The sequence below is a fragment of the Nycticebus coucang genome, chromosome 6 (assembly GCF_027406575.1).
Source record: "Nycticebus coucang isolate mNycCou1 chromosome 6, mNycCou1.pri, whole genome shotgun sequence".
Classification (NCBI taxonomy): Eukaryota; Metazoa; Chordata; class Mammalia; order Primates; family Lorisidae; genus Nycticebus; species Nycticebus coucang.
The window spans coordinates 48170996-48188663 of record NC_069785.1 but is presented as its reverse complement, the minus strand read 5'-3'; the positions used below and the strand labels follow the sequence as shown (position 1 = coordinate 48188663).

The 17668-nt window shown below is 34.5% G+C and overlaps 1 non-coding gene across 1 annotated transcript; it reads right to left on the bottom strand.

Moving 5' to 3' along the window:
- Positions 1–8811: 8811 nt before the first annotated feature.
- Positions 8812–8916, bottom strand: LOC128589379 (U6 spliceosomal RNA). Its single transcript, XR_008380971.1, has one exon. It is a non-coding gene; the product is annotated as a U6 spliceosomal RNA (small nuclear RNA).
- Between the last annotated feature and the right edge of the window lie 8752 nt (positions 8917–17668).

The following is a 17668-nucleotide window of genomic DNA, read 5'->3' as shown; positions in this document are numbered from 1 at the left end:
CCTTCAAATCCCTTTTCTATTGTCCTGTACACCTGCTCTAGAAGGCTCAGGCTCTCAACAGCTAGCCTGCCTCTCTTTGAGAGCTGCCATAAGGTGCCTAAATCCTGCCCTGCCTCTAAGCATGGAGAGGCATAGGTCCTCTATTAGTAATATCTAACATTTACTGGGTGCTTACTATTTGCTGGACTCTGTATTAAGCACTTTATCTCAATTACTCATTAAATTTTCACGGTAACTGTGCATGATATAATTGAAAAAATTATTGACTCAATAATTACCCTTCTATGTAGTATACTGATATTACTACATATATGAAGCACATCATTGAATTCAATCCTCATTAATAGCATAAATGTATCAATTTTGCAATTTGCACCCTTTCTGTGGAAAAAAAATAAATGTGTGACTTTTGCAGTAAAAGATGATTATTAAAACATACAGTGAGGGAAAAATGGCTAATTTCTGTGGTTGACTGTATAAATTCTATTTCCTACTTTATTTATCAATTATAGTCATGTAATTGCTTTAAGATAACATTTATGTGAAAAAAATCTCTTAGCCCAAACTGTAATTCTCCTCTTAGATTAACAATAGTAAATTAAACACTAAATGTATAAAAAATACATATATCACAGGCGGCACCTGTGGCTCAGTCGGTAAGGTGCCGGCCCCATATACCGAGGGTGGCGGGTTCAAACCCGACCCTGGCTGAACTGCAACCAAAAAATAGCTGGGCGTTGTGGCGGGCGGCTGTAGTCCCAGCTACTTGGGAGGCTGAGGCAAGAGAATCCCTTAAGCCCAGGAGTTGGAGGTTGCTATGAGCTGTGTGATGCCATGGCACTCTACCTAGGGCCATAAAGTGAAACTCTGTCTCTACAAAAAAATAAAAAAATAAAAAAATAAATATATATATATATCAGAAAAGAGAAAGTGTAAAGCAAAACACTTCCCACTTTACATAGGAATTGTAGTTCTAATTCATAAACTTTTCCTAAGAAATTATGTGTGGGTTCCATATAACGAAGGTTCTGTAGATGGATTTATTCCATATGTTATCCTCCTCTGTATTCCTTAAAGCAAATGAGGAGGAAGAGAAGGAAATGATTTTCTTTTCATAACAAAGGCATTTTTTTTCTTATTCTGAAACACCATGATAGGTAAGGACTCCAAAGATTAAAATAATTTGAAATCCCAAAAACCATAACAACGGAAACCAATTAAATGAAATAACTAAATGATAAAGGAATCTGCAAAGGTAGCCTCTTTAAGATGGCTATCACACCTGCAAGGGATTGCGGGACTGTTTCTAATGTTAACTTCTATTGTGCAAAAATTGGAGACCTTAGAATTTCTATTTGTAAAAGATAAGGAGAAAAAAAGCCTAAAACCTGCTTGGAAAATTAGTGAGTGGTAAGTACATAAGGCAAATGGCCTAATTGATAAACCTCAGGTTTTAACATTATTCTGAGAGAAAAAAACTAAGCTTGGTCTACAGAGACTAGTTTTCTTCCCTATAGAATCAGCTCACATCAACTTCCTGCCAGTAAGTCATTTGTTTTAAAGAAGAATTTTTTTTTTTAAACTATTCCATTCCTTCACATCTACAAAAAGAAGGTTTCCACTGAATATATTTGATTGCTTATTGCTCTCCAGGGACAGCGGCATCTACTGAGAGGCATAATTAGAGGATACAGGATTAAGCTAATAGTATCTAAAGATAACTCCCTAGTCACAGAGTCATGTTCCTAGAAGTTGTTCTGTTGACTAGGGCCTTACTAAACAGAACTAACTCCTTTATAAGACAGGCTTAAAGGAGTGTAGCTGAAGCATATTGACTCAAAAAAGCACTTGTTATGGTTACTGGGCATGGCAACTTAGGCACAATTAAATTGGTAGTATGTGTGCAAAACCTGCCCCAACCTCTAGGCACTGTGGCCACCCACGTTATGTGATTTTAAGGAAATCAAAAAGATCCTCTTGTTTCAAAAAATGGGTACAGACTGTTTAAATTTTGCATTGGATGAATCACTGCTTCCAGAAAAACCATCTTCAAACCAAGGTAAAGTCTTAAATGCATATGTATTTATTTTTAATCAAAACATTATAATTGTATATATTTTTGAAGTACCATCTGATTTGTTAATACATGTATGTTATGTAATATCAAATCAGAGTATCCATCACCTTATATATTTAGTATATTTTTGTGTTGAGAAAGTTTAAAAGCCTCTCTTCCAGTTATTATATACAATATCTTACTCTTAACCATAGTCACCTTACTGTGTAAAGAACACCAGAACTTATTCCTTCTAATTGTAACTTTGTACCCATTGACCAACCTCTCCCGACATGCTTCCCTCTCCCACCCCATCCCCATCTTTGGTAACTACTATTCTCTCTACCTCTATAATATCAACTTTCATATTTTTTAGAATCCACATGAGTGACATATTGGGGTATTTGTCTTTCTGTGCCTTGATTGTCTTACTTAGCATAATGTTCTCCAGGGTTAAGCCTGTTGTCACATATGACAGAATTTTAGTTTATCACGGCTGAGTGGTACTCAATTGTGTGTGTATATCACTTTTTCTCTAGCCATTCATCCCTCATTGGACAGTTAGGTTGACTCCATCTCTTGTCTACTGTGAACAGTACTATAATAAACTTGGAATTGCAGATAATTTCTTCAGTATATGGATTTCATTTTCTTTGAATATATATCGAGTAATGGGATTGCTGGATCATTTGGTAGTTTTATTTTGAATTTTCTGAGGAAACTGCATACCGTTTCCATAATGGCTGTACTAATTTACATTCCCACCAATGGCGTGTGGTTCCTTTTCCTCACATCCTTGCTAGCCCTCATTTTCTTTTGTCCTTTTAATAACACTATTCTAACTGGACTAAGGTGGTATCTCATTGTGGTGTTCATTTCTATTTCCTTGGTGATTGAGTATGTTTAACATACCTGTTATCCACTCTGTGTGTGTGTATGTGTGTGTATATATATATATATATTTTTTGTTGTTGTTGTTGTTGTTCTCATCTTTTTTTTTTTTTTTTTTGTAGAGACAGAGTCTCACTTTATGGCCCTTAGTAGAGTGCCGTGGTATCACACAGCTCATAGCAACCTCCAGCTCCTGGGCTTAAGCGATTCTCTTGCCTCAGCCTCCCGAGTAGCTGGGACTAAGGTGCCCGCCACAGCACCCGGCTATTTTTTTGTTGCAGTTTGGCCGGGGCTGGGTTTGAACCCGCCACCCTCGGCATATGGGGCCGGCGCCCTACTCACTGAGCCACAGGCTCCGCCCTGTTCTCATCAATCTTTATTCAGTTCTCCTGGGCATTGTATATATTCTTTTTAGAAATTCCATTACGGTATTTTTGCCCATTTTTAAAATGAGTTATTTTGAGGGTTTTTTCTGTTGGGTCATTTAAACTCCTATAAATCTGGATATTAACCTCTCCCTAGTCAGATGTATAGGTTGCAATACCTTTGCCCATTTTGTAGGTTGTCTTTTAATTGTTTTATTTCCTGTGCTAAAGCTTTTTACTTTGATGTACCATTTATCTATTTTTGTTTTTATTGCCTGTGTTTTCAAAGTCTTATAGAAAAAATCCTTGCCCAGCCCAATGTCATAAAGCATTTCCTTTATGTTTTCTTCTAGCATAATAGTTTCATAGTTTCAGGTGCTACAATTAAGGCTTTAATCCATTTTGAGTTGAATATTTTATGTGATAAGTATAGGGTCTAGTCTCATTCTTTTGCATGTAGATATCTAATTTTTCTATTAACATTTATTGAAGAGACTGCTTTTTCCTCAAGTTGTGTTACTGGCACCTTTGTCAAAAATTGGTTATCAGTAGATATGAGAATTTATTCTGGACTCCCGATCCTATTCTATTGGTCTATGTGTCTGTTTTTGCCAGTTACTACAGTTAACTGTTTTGTACTACAGTTTTGTTATATATTTTGAAGTCAGGTAGTGTGATGCCTTGAGCTTTGTCCTTTTGTTCAAGAATGCTTTGTCCTTTTGTTCAAGAATGGGTTTCTAATTCCATGTAAACTATAGGACTTTTTTTTTCATTTCTGTGAAGAATTTTCATGGTGGCTCGGTGCCTGTAGTTCAACAACTAAAGCAGCAGCCACGTACACCAGAGCTGGCTGGGTTCAAATCCAGCCTGGGCCTGCCAAACAACAATGACAACTACAACCAAAAAATAGCCAGGCGTTGTGGTGGGCACCTATAATCCAAGCTACTTGGGAGGCTGAGGCAAGAGAATCACTTAAGCTCAAGAGTTTGAGGTTGCTGTGAGCTATGACACTATGGCACTCTACCCAGGGTGACAGCTTGAGACTCTGTCTCAAAAAAAAAAAAAAAATTTTTCATAGTATTTTGATAGGGATTGAATTAAATATGTAGTTCCCTTTGCGTAGTACAGCTATTTTAACAATATTAGGTATGCGAATCCATGAATATGGGATATCTTTCCACTTAATTTGTGTCCTCTTCAATTTCTTTCACCAATGTAATATAGTTTTCAGTGTAGCGGTCTTTCTTCCCCTTTCTAAAGTTTATTTTTGGTTATTTTATTTTTTGTAGATATTGAAAATGGATTGTGTTTCTTTTTTATGTAGTTCACTGTTAACATATAGAAATGTTCTTGTTTTTCTGTAGATACTGTATCCTGGAAATTTACTGAATTTGTTTCTTAGTTTTAACAGTGTTTTGGTGGCATAGAATTTTCTACATGTATGATCATGTCATTGGCAAACAGGGACAATTTGACTTCCTTCTTTCCAATTTGAATGTTCTTTGTCTTACTTAATTTCTCTGGTTAGGAATTCTAGTACTACATTGAGTAGAAATGGTTAAAGTGGGCATTCTCGTCTTGTCCTTGATTGTAGAGGAAAAACCTTTCAACATTTCCCCATTTAGTATGATGCTGGATGTGTGTTTGTCATATATGGCCTTTGTGTTGAGATGCATACCTTTTACCTAAATTTGTTAAAATTTTTTATCGTGAAGCAGTGTTGAATTTTATCACATTCTTTTTCTTCATCTATTTAAACAATCATATGGTTTTTGTGTTTCTTAATATGTGGTGGATTTCATTTATTGAATTGTATATATTGGAGCATTCTTTTATCCCTGAGATAAATAAATCCTACTTAATCATAGTGAATTATCTTTTCAATGTATTTTTTGAATTCAGTTTGCTACTATCTTGTTGAGAATTTTTCTATCTATGTTCATCAGGGATATTGGCCAATATTTTTCATTTATTGTTATGTCCTTATCTTCCTTGTCTGATTTTGAAATCAGGGTAGCACTGGCCTTATTAGTTTAGAAGCATTACCTCTTCAATTTTCTGTAATAGTTTCAAGTCAATTGGTATCAGTTCTTCTTTAAATGGTTGGTAGAATTCAGCATGGAAGCCGTCAGGTCCAATGCTTATCTGTTGTAAAAAACATTTTAGTCCTATTTCAGTTTCTTCACTTGTTATTGATCTGTTCAGATTTTTGTATTTCATAACCTTAGTTGGTTGTATGTGTCCATAATTTTATCTACTTCTTTTATGTTATTAAATTTGGGGTGTATAATTTTTCAAAATAGATGAACAACTGTGGTATGGTTGCTCATAATAGTCTCTTAAGATCTTGTGTTATTCTTGTGTTATTGTTTATAACATATCCCTTTCCACCTCTTTTATTTATTTTTGTCTATTTTTTTCTTGGTCTAGCTACATATTTGTCAATTTAGTTTATCTCTTCCCAAAAAACTCATATTGATTTTTGAATTTTTATAAACTTCATGTCATTGATTTCTTCCCTAAGCTTTATTTCCTTTCTTATGTCAACTTTTAGTTTGCTCTTGTGTTTTAGTTCATAAGGATACATTCAGCTACTTATTAGAAATAATTCTTTTTTGATGTAGGTATTTATTGTTACAAATTTCCCTCTTAAAATTGTTGCTGCTGTTTTCCATAGGGCTTGATGATGTATTTCCATTCTTATTTGTCTCAAGAAATTTTTAAATTTTCCTCTTAATTCTTTAATTGACCCATTGGTTACTTAGGAGCATATTGTTTAATTTTGATGTATTTGTAAAATTGAGAAATTTTCTTTGCTGTAAATTTTAGTTTTATACCATTGTAGTCAGAAAAGATTCTTTATACAATCTCTATATTCTTGAATTTTTTTTTTTTTTTTTTTTTTTTGTGGTTTTTGGCCGGGGCTAGGTTTGAACCCGCAACCTCTGGCATATGGGACCAGTGCCCTACTCCTTGAGCCACAGGTGCTGCCCAATATTCTTGAATTTTTCATGTTTGTGTTTGTGTGTGTGTGGCCTAACATATGCTTTAACTTGAAGAATGATCCATGTGCAATTGAGAAGTACATGTGTCTTGCAGCTATTGAAAGGAATCCTCTGTAAATCTCTGGTTAGAACCATTCGGTGCAATGTCAATCTGATGCTTCTTCATTAATTTTCTACCTGGATTATTATTCCATTGCCGAAGTCTTGTAGTATTACTGTATTGCAGTCTACCTCTCCCTTCAGATGTAATATTTCCTTTATTTGGGTGCTGCAGTGTTAGGTGCATTTATATTTATGATTGATATATCCTTATTATTTTTAATCCCTTTTCATTATAAAATAAACTTTATCTCTTTTTATAGTTTTGACTTAAAGTTTATTTTATCTAATATGGCTATTCTGTTTCACTTTGAGTTTCCATTTTCATGGGATTTCTTTTTCCATACCTACACTTTCAGTGTGCTTGTCTTTAACAGAGAGAAGATTCTCCCATAAGCATCATGTAGTTAGGTCTTTTGTTTAAAATCCACTCAGCCACTCTGTAACTTTTAATTTGAGAGTTTAATTTATTTTCATTCAAGATTATTACTGCTCTGTAAAGACTAACTTCTGCCATTTTGTTAATTGATTGCTTTCTGATTGTTTTGTAAATCATTTGTTCATTTCTTTCTCTTTTACTGTTTATCTCTTTGTTTTGGCACAGTTTTTGTAATGCTAAGCTTCGTTTTCCTTCTTGTTTGTATATCTCCTGCAACTTTTTTTCTGTGTGGGTACTATGGGGCTAACATAAAGTCTTATAATAACCTATATTAAGCTGACAAAACTTTGGTTGCATAAAAATAATCTGGACATTTTCTTTCCTCCTTGAAACTTACATTTTTGTCATAGCTACAAAATAGCTACATTTTAGCTATTGTGTGGTCCTTAGCCACTAATTAGGTACGTTTTAAACTTTTATATATTTAATATATATAATATATAAAATTTTATATATATAAACATATATATTTATATATAAAATATATTATATAATATATAATTATATATTAATATATATTTTTTCAACTATATATATTTTTATATATAAATATATATATATTTTTTCAATTATATATATTATTTTTTTCATTTTTTTTTGGCCAGGGCTGGGTTTGAACCCACCACCTCTAGCATATAGGGCCAGCACCCTACTCCATTGAGCCACAGGCGCCGCTCAACTTTAATATATTTTTATGATTGTAATTATCTTTCTTTTACTTCCAGTTGTAGCATTCCCTTAAGCATTTCTTGTAAGGCCAGTCTAATAGTGATTACCTCAACTTTTGCTTGTCTGGGAGTCTTTTATTTCCTTATATACTGAATGATAGTAAAAAATACTACATACAACAAAGCTAAGTTTTTTTTTTTCCTTTAAGCAGTTTGAATATATCATCACCTTCTCTCCTGACGTAAAAGGTTTCTGCTGAGAAATCTGTCTAAAGGGTATTCCCTTATACTATATGTAACTTGACTCTTAACTTTTAGAGATCTCTGTCTTTGATTTTGGACATTTTGATTATAATGTGCTTTGGATGGGATCTCTTTAGGCCAAATCTAATTGAATATCTACGAGCTTCCCAAATCTGATTGTTCACATCTCTCTTAAGGCTTGGTAAGATTTTAGTTATTATTCTTCTAAATATGTTTTCTGTGCCTTTATCCATCACTTCTCCCTCTGGCCTCTCTATAATTAAAATATTTGATTGCTTAAAAGTATCTTATAAGTCCTGTGGGGGGGTCTTTATTCTTGCTTCCTTTATTCCCTCTAACTGGGCTATTTAAAAAGACCTCTCTTTCGAGTTCAGAAATCCTTTCTCTACTTGATCTAGTCTATTTTTGTAGCTCTTAATTCTTATTTATTTTGTTCATTGGATATTTTAGTTTCAAAATTCAATTGGTTCTTTTTGTAATATCTCTGTTGAATTTCTAATTCAGATTATGAATTGTTTGATTTTATTAAAATGTTTATATTTTCTATGTCTTACTGAATTTCCTTAAGATTATTATTTTGAATTTATAATGGGGAATTTATGTAAATTTATTTTTTCCTTTTATTAAGTCATACACACATAGATCATGAATACATTTATGTATATGTGAAGTACAATGTGTTTTTTTTATACAATTTGGAGTGCTTAAATCAAACTAATTAATATAGCTTTTGCCTCATTTACTTGATTATTATGTTAAGGCATTTATGTTCTATACTTGATAGATTTGACTTATACCCTTGCAATATGCTCTATAGGAGTGATCCGACCATTTACCCCCCCTCTGTCAAACCTCCCCCCTCCTCTCCCTTCCCACTCCATTTCTCTCCCTCATCCTGGGCTATAGTTGTGATCTATCTTACATAAGAAAGTGTGAGTAAATATAAATTGGTTTCATGAAAGTACTGAGTACATCATATACTTTTTCTTCCATTCTTGAGATATTTTACTTAGGAGAATATGTTAAAAATTTGGAATGCTTCACGAATTTGCACGTCATCTTGCACAGGGCCATGCTAATCTTCTCTGTATTGTTCCAATTTTAATATATGTGCTGCCAAAGTAAGCACTAAATTTACTTTTCTTTGGTGTCTGTTACCTGGAAATTATTAGTTCCTCCATGGGTATTGTGTTTCCTTGCTTTTTTAGTATTTTTTGTGTCCCTACTTTGATATCTGCACATATAGAAAAATAGCCACTTTTTCTATTTTATTAAGTAGCCATGGTAGGGAGAAAACTTTTCCTATAAATAGGTCCTAAGGTGTCAGATGAGTATGGTGCATTGGCTTTGGTTCTGAATGGACTCATTATGTGGTTTCTGTGCAGTTTCTTTAGCTATAATCTTCATTGGTAATGTCTATAACTGCTTCAGTGGCCTAGACTGTGGGAGTTTGTGAAAGTGTTGGCACGATTTTGTGGGAGATGTGCTCACTGCATTGATTATCAGGCCAGGTGTAGGTGTGGCTGTCTGGATGACTACGTAGCAGACTCTCTAAGAGGCATACATGGATATGGCTGGCCGGTCAGCCAGCTATGCAGCAGGCTTTCTGGCGAGTGGAGCTGCTACCACACTGTCTATCAACTTAAGCACAGGTATAAATAGAGTCAGTGGGCTGGCCAGTTATGCAGGAAGTAGGACCTTTGCTACCTTGGCTATTGGGCTGGGTACAGATGTGCATGAATGTGGGTCAGCTTCCACACTGTACAGGTCTACCTATTCCCCGGGAAGTGGGGTGTCCCCTAGGTTCAAACACTGAGGTCCTAGTTGCTTTACTGAGCCCAGGCATCAGGCAGCTGTAGTCATGAGAACATAGAAGAATAAAGGCACACAAAGGTATATAAAGAGTCAGTGGCTACTGGCACCAGGGCAGGATGAATCTTAGCATTGGGTTTATTTTTCAGATGACAGCATGCTGTAGCCACTTATGCAACAGGGATGGGAAGTAGGCTTTTACTCTGGGGCATTACAGCCATGTGTACTCCCAGCAACTCTCCAAACTGGATTCAGAGCTTATAAAAACTGGGAAACCTTTTTGTAGCAAGGATTTCTGGTGTCTGAGGCAGTTATAGGAACCACTGATATTTTCCAGCTTACCTTTTCCATGCAAGGTAAAGGTCCCTTGCTCCAGTTAATCCTAGCAGGGAAACAAGATGTCAGAAACAGGGTGCCTCATTCTTTCTTTGGGGCTACCCTGGGCTTCTGTTTACACAGAGATTTTGCAACTTCCCTGGGGCTTTCCGCATACCTCCTTAGTTAAAGGTATGCTGGTATGGCTTTCTAGCATACCTCCTAGTTAAAATACATTTGTTCATTCATTGTTTTGGTCCTTTTTCCTTAGGACATGGGGACACATGCTAACCAACTTTCTTCAGCCATGACTCCCTCAAGTGTGTATATTTGCACCAGATTGTTCATGGTAGCTCAATTCATAATAGCCAAGTCATGGAAGAAGCCCAAGTGCCCACTGACCCATGAATGGATTAATAAATTGTGGTATATGTATACCATGGAATATTATGCAGCCTTAAAAAATATGGAGACTTTACCTTTTTTACATTTACATGGATGGAGATAGAACATATCCTACTTAGTAAAAAATCTCAAGAATGGAAGAAAGATGTCCAACGTACTCAGTACTATTATAAAACCAATTTACAATCACTCACACTTTCACATGAAGAATAGATCATAACTATGGCCCAGGATGAAGGAGGAAGGAGGGGACAATTGGAGGGAATGGGGGGATCAGATCAAGGGAGGGTGAATGGTGGGATCATACCTATGGTGCATATTGCAAGGGTACATGTTGGATCTATTAAGTATAGAGTATAAATGTCTTAACACAATGATTAAGTAAATGAGATGAGGTATATATTGACAAGTATGATGTAAGTGTTCCTAATTCTATATGAAATCAGCACATTGTACCTCATAAATGCATTAATGTATACATGATCTATGTGTTTATGATTTAATAAAAAATAAAAATAATAATAAAGATAGGACAAAATAAAGGAAGACTTGGAAGAAATGGATTAGGAAGTCACTTTAAGAAGCTGGGAAAAAAGACAAACACAAAGAAAATGGGAAGAAATAAATAACAGAGCTAAAATTAATGAGGACAAGAAGGGTAGAAAGACAACATAAACAAGAAATACAGACAAATGGTTAACTGGAAAACATTTGAAACTCATGTCACTGAGGGCTTACTAGCAATCAGAAAAGTGCAATTTAAAATTTTAAAAATTGACTTCAATTTCATATCGACAAAGTTGTTTAAAAGCCTGACAATAACAAGTTTTGGTGAGTATGTGGAATAATTTGAAATCTTACATATAACAATTTAAATTGGAAAAACATAACAAAAGGCAATTTAATGCCTTAATAAAGTGAAAGATGCCCTTCTCAAACTCTCAACAATTCTACTTCTCACCAGGTTCCATAGCATGTCTCTTGGATATATGTTTAAGTAGAGTTGATTAAAGAACAATAAATCTGGAAATAACTATTAATTTGAGAATAAACAATAATAATGTGTTGTACTTTTATAGTGAGTCTTCCATAACAGTTAAAATTAATTCACTGTTGCTAACCATATAAATGTATATCAATATAAATTTCAGAAACATAATTTTAAGCAAAGAAAGAAAAATATAGAATGCTATTTATGATAGGATATTGTTTGAAAAACATATCTTTCAAATTATGTTTTTCCTCTGCTCTCAAACCACATAAATTATCAACACAGAACACTCTGACCAAATGTGTGGGGGATTTCTCCCCACCAGCAAGCAAGCAATCAGCTCTGCAGAGGACACCATCTAGGTGTCCTCCAAGTCAGTTCCAACGTTACCTACACAGAGATAGCATCAGATCCCACAGGTGTAGGACTCAGTCCCACACGACCACTCCCTCCTTCCCTCTGGTTGCAAATCCTTAACATCTGATTGACTGGTTTCTAATTGGGATTTCCATGACCCCCTCTTTGGATTCAATTAATTTGGTAGAGTGGTTCACAGAACTCAGGGAAATGCTTACTTACACTCACAGTTTATTACAAAAGGTATTTCAAAGATTACAAATAAATAAGCATATGAAGAAATACATAGAGAAAGGTCCAGAAAGATCCAGAGCATGGGCCTTCCCATCAGGATTCACGTGTTTAGCTTTCCTCATGGATTAACCGTGTCCAGATGTGATTAGATAAAAAGGAGTAGGAGTGGGAACCTCCAGCCTCGAGGCCACAGGTGGCCTTACATATTCCCATCTGTGACCTCTCAACCAAATCTAAACTCACAGAACAAATCCCTTTATTAGAAGTGTCTGTTCTGTAAAATGTAGATTTGATCAAAAAGCCACAAAGATCCAGAAGGCTATGCGTGGCCCTGTGGCTGCAAGTTCTTGGCCTCTCTGTGAAGCATTCCTTCCTGTAGAACAGTGGTTCTCAACCTTCGTAATATCCGTGGCTCTTTAATACGGTTCCTGTGGATCGCAACCCACAGGTTGAGAACCACTGCTGTAAGGTAATCCTAGGACCTTCTCTGAAAAGAGGGTATCAGGACACACAAGCAGAGTAGAGTCCTTCCCTGGTCAGGGAAAAGGAAACCTGAAGAAAGTCATAGAGATTCTGTTTCCTTAGGCCTACTGCTGAGGCCCAAAGTACCCCAACATTATAACAATACACTATAACAATGGTTATAGGAATTATGGGCCAGGAACTGTGGATGAAAACACACACACACAGAATGATAAACAATGTCATTTCCTTAAAGTATAAAAACATGCATCTAATGTGTTACATATTTAATGTAATTATTAAAAGTACAAAATCATGGACATAAAGAATATAAGTGGTGGGACCACACCTATGATGTATCTTATAAGGGTACATGTGAAACTTACTAAATGTAGAATATAAATGTCTTAACATAATAACTAAGAAAATGCCAGGAAGGCTATGTTAATCAGTGTGATGAAAATATTTCAAATTGTATATAAAACCAGCGCATGGTACCCCATTATTGCATTAATATACACAGCTACGATTTAATAAAAATAGAGAAACCATACTACATCATCATTTTTTCTTCATAATAAAATTTTGTTGGCATATCTCAAAAAAAAAAAAAGAATATAAGACTATAGGATAGTATTACTTATTGGGACACAAGGAAGGAGATGGGTTTATAAAAAGATAGATAGGACCCGTAGTTTTTAATTTTTTTTAGTGACTATGGCAAAATAGTAGATTTAACTAAAATCTGGTAGTATCCATAGGGTATTTGTTTTCTTTTTCTCTAGGTATTTTGTGAGTCTAAATAAATAAAAAATAATAAAATTCACTCTTTAGGGCTTCTTCTAAAGTTATTTTAATAATACTTCTTGGAAAAGAAATTGACAGAATTTTTTAATTTTGTCATGAATTTGTATATATTAAGTTCATATTTTTAAAACTAAATGATGTTATGTTAGCAGATCCTACTTTTGTATTTAAACCAACTTTAAGCAAATTGTGTTTTCCTTCAGAGAAATATATTTATCTATTTATTTAAATTCAGGTTAATGTGAGGGTATAAACAACCAGGTCACAATATTTGAATTTGTTAGGTAGTATCCCTCTTATAGTCATGTTCCACACCCAAAAAGTTTGCCATACACCCCTACATTGTGCCCATTTTATTTATAATTCATGTGCTCATAGTTCGAAAATTAATGATTTCATTACCATTCTATATTTGTTTTGTAATTTAGTTTCATCTCAAAATCTCTTGAATCCAAGAGTTTTGGAGGTCATCTGAACTGCAGTTTTCTGATGAGTGTTATGTCTCCAAACATTTCATTTTACTTACTTTAAGTCATTTCTATAGGCTGTACTCACTTGTAGCATTAACATACACTTCTTTTTTAGAGAGAAAAGAAACAAACTACCCCCCGTGATTTATGACTTAGAAATCTGATTATGCTACATTGGGAATCAGTTTTAATAACAATCTTCATGATGCTATTTCATTAATGGTTCATATAAAATGTGGCAATAGCTCAATTTCTGTATGTAAATACAATCTGAAATTTAGCAGAAAATAAAAGTATTGGGAAATGAGCTTTGCTCTTTTTTTAAATGGCCATCTAATAAGATCTATTTGTTGAGCTGATATTGTTTCTGGTGATTAAGTTAAGTTTTAGTGTTGCCTGAAGTGTTTCTCTTGTGGCAAATGATTGAGAAAATAATTATAACGGGCTGTGTCTTTGACAGAGTCTATAAACACTGAGATGGCAGCACATGATTAAATTTATGTTTAGATTGTAGAAATCGTTGCTGCTTAAGAAGAGAACAAGCATATTGATCTTCAAGAGTGAAATAAGGCAAGATGAAAGGAATAATTAAATCTGGCGGTATTGGTGTTTCCATCCACAGCAATACAATTATACAAATCACATCTCTCCTTACCCTTGCCCCCACCATCTTCTCTTTAGTTTTAAATTCAAGACGCCCCTGATTAAATGTTATGAAAAGGATTATGCTTTCTTTTGCCCTGCTAAATTAGCCTGTTTTCAACAGAGAAAGGCTTTGTACTGGTCTCTGAAAAAGGTTCTCTTGTAATTCCTGTTTGAGCATAAAACACATAGTGCTTAAGCCGATTTTAATCTTTGTGCATGACTTCTTTTTGGCCCTGAAGCCCTGTGAGAAATCTAGGTGCTTGGGGAGGTAAACAATGAATTTATTGATGCCAAGAGGATACAATTTAGTGCCAAGGGCAGTCATCAAGCTACTATAAGGAGGTAGGGAAACATCTGGGGTTATATCTCTTCAAGGTGAAAAAAAAAAAATACATACGGGTTCAAGTCAAGCTTTGTTTGAGATTGAAAACTCAAAACGCCTCTTTAGCAGCCCTCATCTATTGGATTTCACCTAAATGTCTACAAATGACTCAGAATATATAAGGAGTTCTGTAAGCTAAATCTTTTATTCTCTAGATTCCCTTTGAATAGGAAAATGACTCGATTTTGAGCCTGAGGGGTTGAGGATTCTTCTGTTGGAGCACCAGGATCTCCCTGGTAAAGCTGTGCTTCTGTTTACTGGGGTCTTGCTCCAAGCACCACTTATGCCCATTTCTTCATAAGATTGCAGTTTCATTTTGCTTCTGCCAGCTCATCGGTCAATCCAGTTGAATATCAGTTTGCCCTTTGGTGGATAGGTACATCCACCAAGGTGTGATACCTGTGTAATGTTAATATTCTCAACAGTCATAACACATGCTTCCTGTTAGCTAAATTTCATACCTTGATGGCATTTTCCATCTCATTTTTTTTCTGATAATCCTTTCATTAGTATCCACCCTAAATAAGTATTTCTCAAAATGCATTTCATGGAATTTAGTCCCTCAAAATGTCCCATGAAAACTAAGTCATGGAAAGCTAAGTTTGAGAAATAACAGCAGAGTCCAGTCTTGCATTGCCAAATGAGTGTAGACACTCACTGTGCATGGTTGTTAAGTGCTTGAAATATGGGTCATCTGAATTGAGATGTGCTGCAAATTTATATACTATATTTTAAACACAAATTATGGGGACAAATGTAAAATGCTGCAATAATTTTATAATGATTATACGTTAAAATAATAATCTTTTGGATATATTGGGTTAAGAAAATATATTATTAAAAAATACCTCTTTACATGTTTAGTAGGTCTTCTGGAAAATGTGTAAAAATAATGTGACTTACATTATCTTTCTTCTAGATACTACTACTCTACCCTCTTTTGGAATATGCAATATATAATTACATGATAAAATTTATAAGAGGTCTTATAGTAAGAAATTGTTTACCTTTGTTAAAATCTCTATTTCTTGAACTTCAATGACCATGGAACCCATTTTCACATAAGAACTATTAATATTCCCCAACATCTGGCAATTGAAAAAAAACAAAACACATTGGAAAACAGTATATGAAGTACAATGTGTAAAAACTGTTATAGTACATGGGTCATTACAAAAGTTTTGAGGTGGTCAAAAATCAAGAAACATTAAATCTGCGTGGACAGAAAAAAATGAAGCCCCCCCAGCAATACTGAGAAGCTGAGCAAGTTGAAACTTGCATGAGTAAATGAGAAAGGATGCTGTTGATTGTGTTTTTTGGAAGTGAAATAATGAACTTTATTTATCACAGTCTATCTCAAAACTTTTGTAGTGACCTACATATAGTTTGAAGTCTGGTAATGGGATGCTTCCAGATTCATTCTTTTTGCTTAAGATTGCTTTGGCTATTTTATCTATTTTCTGGTTCCAAATGTAGCATAGAATTACTTTTTCTAGACCTGTGACGTATGACATTGGTGTTCTGATGGAGATTGCATTGAATCTGTAAATCACTTTGTGTGTGGACATTTTAACAATGTTGATTCTACCAATTCATGGGCATGATATGTTTTTCCATCTGTTTGCATCTTCTACTATTTCTTTCCTCTGTGTTTCATAGTACTCCTTGTAGAGAACTTTAACTTCTTTAGTTAAGTATATTGTGTGGTATGATATATACACACACATACACACACACACACACACACATACACATAGATGAGAGAGAGAGAAAGAGAAACTATTGTGAATGGTATTGAGTCTTTGGACTCTTAGCTTAACTGTTACTGGTATAGAGAAATGCTACTTATTTATGTGCAATAATTTTGTATATTTACAAATGTATTTATTAATTCAAGGAGTGTCTTGATGGAATCTTGGGGGTTTTCTAGGTAGAAGATCATGTCTTCATTTTGTCCTCATTTATCTTCTTGCTCCTATTGCAGCTTTGTATCATTTTGAAAAAATGTATTAAAATAATGAACTTCTTCCCTCACCAAAAAAAAAAAAGATCATGTCATCAGGAAAACATGATAGTTTGACCTCCTCCTTCCTGATTTGAATACTGTTTTTATGTCCTTCTCATGCTTTGGCTATGACTTCTAGTGTTATGTTGAGTAGAAGTTGTGACAGGAGGAACACTTGTTTTATTCCAGTCCTCAGTGAAAATGCTTTCAACTTTTCTCCATTCAGTATATTGTTGGCCATGAGTTTGTCATATATGGCTTTTATAATTTAAAAATACATTCTACACCTAGTTTGTTGAGGAATTATATCATTAAAATGGTGAATTTTGTTGAATGCTTTTTCCGCATTTATTGAGGTGGTCACGTGGTCTTTGTTTTTGCTTCTGTTTACCTGATGAATCACATTTATAATTTACATATGTTGAGCCATCCTTGCATCCCTGGGATAAAGCCCACTTGGTCATGATATATATATTTTTTTAATGTGGTGCTGAATACAGTACACTAGTATATTATTGAGAAGTTTTGAATCTATATTCATAAGGGATATTGGTCTTTAGTTTTCTTTTTCATTGTATGCTTTCCTGGCTTTGGTATCAAGGTGATATTGGCTTCATAAAATGAGATGAGAAGAATTCCTTCCTTATCTATGTTATAAAATAATTTGTGTAGCATGAATACCAGATCTTCTTATAGAATTTGGCCACAAATCCACTTTTATTTTCCTGTAATATTTTTTATTACTTCTTATATTTCACTGGTATTGAAATAATAGAGACATAGTCCAATGTAAAAATGTAGACACTAATACAAACCTATGTACCTACAGCCACCTGATCTTTGACAAAGAAAATAATAATGTGTGCTGGAGAAAATAAGCCCTTTTTAATAAATTGTGCTGGGAAAATTGGATAGCCATAATCAGAAGAATGAAACAGGACTCCTATCTCTCACCACTCACAAATATTAACTCAAGATGGATAAAAGACTTAAAGG